The following is a 6,000-nucleotide window of genomic DNA, read 5'->3' on the forward strand; positions in this document are numbered from 1 at the left end:
TATACAAGACACAATTGAAACAAAATCGATTTTGATTCACTCAAATCAATTCATGAACATTATAGGCACGGTTTTGCAAGATATTGCATTCCTTAATATATAAATGTATTAGTTCATGAACAAACGATTTTAGAACATAACCTACTCAAGTATGCATACATGTACGCATACCTAAGTGGCCGGACTAAGTTTGGGTTTTCCAGTATGCAAACGGGTACGCATACCTTCCAAACTCAGTTGAATTTCCGGAACTTGAAACTCACGCCGGTACGCATACCGGTATGCATACTAAGTTCCAAGACTTTCATTAACCAACCAGTACGCATACGGGTATGCATACTATGATTCCCTGACTTGGAATAACTTGCAACAATTAACATACAAGTACGCATACTGTGATATATCCAATCATGGTTATTTGTTCTAAACTACCATTTCAAACATTGAAACATTCTTAGAAGACGACAATAGCTGTCTCACACAAACTATTAACTTCAAAGCAATTTTCAAGTGATCGAATGATCAATACGAAATATTTCGAGTCTACATCAAATGACTGTCTCACAAAAATCATGTAAGATGTTACAAGTTGATTTTCACATGATCATCTTTTGACTTTCGTCAAGAATATAAGATGAACTTGGTTAAAGAGAAAGCTTACCAACACATATTTCGAGAAATATGTAAGCGAGTTAAAATCAAATCGAAATATCAAATGTGTATAATTGAAGTCTATATGGCTATAAGACTTTTGTCTCAAATAGGAGATAGAGTATGTAGACTTTTGAGGGATAGATGAGTTCAAGTCTCCACATACCTTTTGTGGATGAAGTTCCACAAGCTCCCCTTATTAGTTCTTCGTCTTCAATCGATGAATGCCGTGAAATCTAATGCTCGACTACACTTTCTATCCTAATCCGAGACTTATCTATAAGTAGACTAGAAATCAAGACTTATAGTTTTGGCAACTAAACTTGACAACAAGCTTGATATAACAATGCTTGCGAGTTTGAACGAGCAGTGCTCTAACAGTCTCAAAAGATAGAAAGTGAATATAACTTGAGATATAAGTGGTTCAGTCTTCACTTACCTTTTGTTGATGAATATCTCAAAAAGCTTCGGTTGATCTTCGCCTTCAAGCGGTAGAACACCATGATGATTGCTGTGATCCACTATTTCTCAATTACATTTCTATCCTAGCCCGATACATAACTAATTGCATACTAGAAATCAAGATATAGGTTTGACAACCAAATTTAACAACAAGCTTGAGATAGAAACACTTGTAAGTTCGACCGAGCAATGCTCTAACAATGTTAATTTTGATTTAATAAGGCTTTATAATATCATATATAAATTATATTACTATGATTTGAAAACCCTTTGGATTGATTTTGATGTTTTTGGTCACTGGTACATATTCTTTGATTTTAAGCTGGGTAAGCTTAGAATTAGGATGACGGTTTTTCCTTGGAATGTCTTAGGTTTTGGGAATAAGTATATTGGATATCCCTTAGGTGACCTGATAAAATCAAATGACCCTGATTTGATTTTACTTTTTGAAAAAAAGAATATGGACAATAATATTGAGATATAATTATAATTTAGGTTTCATGAATTATTGCTTTGTGAACCCTGTAGAAGTCACCGGTGGTATCTTCATTCTTTGGAAAGATGTGACCCAATTTGATGATGTTGATTCTAATATAAATTTTACAGTTTGTCATACCATTATTGATGCTAGGATTAAAAAAATCTTTGATTTTTTGCATGTATGGTGCGATTAGTAATGAAGGCATTAGACACCAGTGGGATTTTCTCTATAGGCTAGCTGGTAGATTTCACTGTCCATGGGATGTCGTTGGATAACTTAAATTTTATAACTAGGAAGGAGGATAAATTGGGAGTTAATGTGGCATCTCAAACTGAACTAGATCAGGTTAATGAACATCTAGAAAATTTAAACTTACCATAGTTTGGTTGGAGAATTCACAATTCTGAGGAATTTATAATCCCATAGAATTACAAATTCTGGGATTCATGTGAATCCCTCGTGAGTTTGGTAACTCAGTTTAAATACCTAGGATTCACAAGGTTCCTTCGTTTTAAAGTCCATGTACTGTTTGGCTACCCTCAGAATCTTAAAATTGCATATATACGTATATATAAATAAAAATTTTGGTTAAAAAAAGTGGATCCATAAATCATTTGATAAGTTTCCCACCAAATATTAGGGGAGGGGTCGGACTCCATATGGAGGATTTGCTTGAAAAGTGATTCCCGTAGGAAACGTGATTCCAGGGGATTTATTTCCGCCACATGCACATGAGATGTAGCCGGGTCCATACTTGCCGGTCCTCTTTCCCACCGACCAATCAGGTGGCTTTAAATCCGCCACACGCACTAGAAGATGTGGCCACGCCCTATGTTTGGTTGGCCCTTTTCTATTGACCAATCAGGTTGCTCTAAACTTGCCACAATATTAAAAGAGGAAAATTGCACCGGATGGTCACAATGCCAATTATCTTTCCAAACCGTGGAAACATGCTAATGGCATGCCAAACATGCAATTCCGCGCCAAGATGCTATTGGCATAGAAAACGTGCTAACATGCTACAACAGCATGCCAAACGTGCCATTCCACCACAAACAACGTGCTTACGTGCTAACTCACTTTTGTTTGTGGCCAAACGCCATAACAGAGTCCAGTCAGGGTATCCCAACTAGAACACGATTTTGCTTTAGTGGCATTAGTTGAAACCCTAATTTTGGTCGTGGCTCAAATTACGTCACTTTAGCCCACAACATGCCACAAGCCGTGCGGGGCCCAGGAAACCCTAAAAATGGCGCCATGTTATGATTACCCGTGGCCATCCTTGCGCATGTGGTCATTCCCATGTTATGGCCCTGCCATCATTCATTTGATGCGACCATGTCACTATTTACACAAAGAATGTCACCGTGCCGCGGCCACATGCCACACGCGCTAATTAGGGTTTTGGTATGCCAAACCCTAATTTAAATAAGGTTGCTGCGCCAACCAAGCTAAGTAATGCTACCCGGGGCATTAAGTTTGATATGGCAACTGGAACCAATGTTGCCGAGCCATATTTGGGTCTAACGCCAATATGCCAAAATATAGCGGCCACGGCTACACCATACGCTATTAGTGCCACTATGCCACTATGCTATTATCAGGTGCCAACGGGATGTGTCCATAATCAACGGCCACCATTTCTCATGAATTACAATCTCAGCCGTCCAAATTCTCCACAGAATTGACCGGCCCATAATAAGTCTCAGGTTCACACGCCATTTTCCTGCGGCAAGTTCCATGGCTTAACTTGCCGCACATGATCATCCGCCACCTAGCTGGCACACGATTGATCAGAATAATTAAGTCTTGCACACAAGACCCACTCAGCAATCTTCTACACATTTTCCACGAAAATACTCGAGACATCAAACATGTCACAAACTGGGGGATGCTCATCAGGGTATTGGTCTGTCGGTTTACAACGTGCGGCGTGCAAACACCCATTATAGGAAAGTGTCAGGAAAGCGGACGGTTAGTGGCGGCAATAAGTAGTGGGTGTAAACTAACTCGTTTCCTTCATAGTGGGGACGTGGTTTCTAGCATTTACACATTGCCCCACTTCTCCATCACTCAACTACTCCCACTTCCTACGAGATCAGGGTGCGTTCAAACTGTGACTTGTATAGATAGGTTTCTACCTATTTCAAACAAAAACAACAGAGTTTTGGTTAACAACACAGTATCCAAAAAATATAAAGAAGAGCTGATAACTTACATTCCACAAGCCAGTTCCATATTCTGATACAAGTCATAAAACAGCCACACCTTCAGAATTAACCATTTTGGTCTCAACACCTTCTTCGCTTCCCTTCCTAAGACCAACCATTCTCCTTCACTTTGTGATCGAAGCAATACTGGAACGACCATTTCTTGGCTTAGGCTAGGATTGTACAAATTGATTTCTCGAATCTAAAGCACTCCCGTGCAGTGCATTTGTTTAGGTCTAAATTTGTTTCTCAATAACACACCCAAATTTACCAAAACCGGTAGAAATAGTTTTTACCCATAAAAATGTGGATAAATTAAAATATTATGGTGTATTTGGGTACCCTAGTCTTTTCAAGTACGTTTACATAAATAAGTCTGTGAGCCTAATCACAAAAAGATAACTTGGACGGTACAAAAGATCAATATCCAAGTATCAATCAAGTCGTACCCAACAAACTAAGTCGGGTGTATCTACTATGATTGATCAACGCATAACCTGTGATATTTTAGTTATAAAGATAAACAATATAATGAGGAAAAACAAATAACACAGACACCAAAATTTTTGTTAACGAGGAAACTGCAAATGAAGAAAAACCCCAGGACCTAGTCCAGATTTGAAAACCACACTGTATTAAGCCGCTACAGACACTAGACTACTCCAAGTTAACTTCAGACTGGAATGTATTTTATACCCAACAAATCTCACACTGATCAAGGTACAGTCGCGTTCCTTACGATTCTAGAACCATGCCGGATTCTGCGCACTTGATTCCCTTAGCTTATCTCACCCACAACTAAGAGTTTCTACGACCCAAAGTCAAAGACTTGATAAACCAATCTATCTCACACATAAAAGTCTATTGAATATATAAATATGTCTCCCACAGATATACCTAAGAGTTTTGTTCCGTCTTTTGATAAATCAAGATGAAAGAATCAATTGATACACCAGACTTATATTACCGAAGAACAGCCTAGTAATATCAATCACCATACAATAATCTTAATCGTATGGTAGCGAAACAAGATATTGTGGAATCATAAACGATGAAACGAAGATGTTTGTGACTAATTTTTATCTTGCCTATCGGAGATTAAATCTCGAGTAAATCTTAGAGAAGATAATACTCAATATGATAGAAAACAGCAAGATCAAAACACGAAACTACAGAAAAATAGTTGGGTCTGGCTTCACAATCCCAATGAAGTCTTTAAGTCTTTAACCTATAGGGTTTTGGAAAAAACCTAAGGTTAAAGGAGAATAGACTCCAGTCGCAACTAGTATCACACAGGAGGTGTGGGGATTAGGTTTCCAAGTTGCTATAGGTTTCCCTTATATAGTCTTCAAATCAGGGTATGCATTCAATGTTACCTTGGTAACAAAGCATTCAATATTCACCGTTAGATGAAAATCTGTTTAGACTCAAGCTTATATCTTTAAACCATAGATGGAACTTAGCTTGTTACACACAAATGAAAAGTGACTTCATTTAGATATGAGTAACCGTACCTAAATGTGTACACCTTTGTTGGCTCAACAATAGTTAACCGAAGTTATCCATATGAACACTTTCATATCAACCTTGTTCATCTTAACCATAACTAGTTCAAATGACTTAAATGAAAGTATTTCTAGAGTTGTTGAATTTTTTATATTCTCATAGAAGTATACAAGACACAATTGAAACAAAATCGATTTTGATTCACTCGAATCAATTCATGAACATTATAGGCACGATTTTGCTAGAGATTGCATTCCTTAATATATAAATGTATTAGTTCATGAACAAACAATTTTAGAACATAACCTACTCAAGTATGCATACATGTACGCATACCTAAGTGGCCGGACTAAGTTTGGGTTTTCCAGTATGCAAACGGGTACGCATACCTTCCAAACTCAGTTGAATTTCCGGAACTTGAAACTCATACCGGTATGCATACCGGTATGCATACTAAGTTCCAAGACTTCATTAACCAACCAGTACGCATACGGGTATGCATACTATGGTTCCCTGACTTGGAATAACTTGCAACAATTAACATACAAGTACGCATACTGTGATATATCCAATCATGGTTATTTGTTATAAACTACCATTTCAAACATTGAAACATTCTTAGAAGACGATAATAGCTGTCTCACACAAACTATTAACTTCAAAGCAATTTTCAAGTGATCGAATGATCAA

This window comes from Papaver somniferum, chromosome 10, assembly GCF_003573695.1.
Source record: "Papaver somniferum cultivar HN1 chromosome 10, ASM357369v1, whole genome shotgun sequence".
Classification (NCBI taxonomy): domain Eukaryota; kingdom Viridiplantae; phylum Streptophyta; class Magnoliopsida; order Ranunculales; family Papaveraceae; genus Papaver; species Papaver somniferum.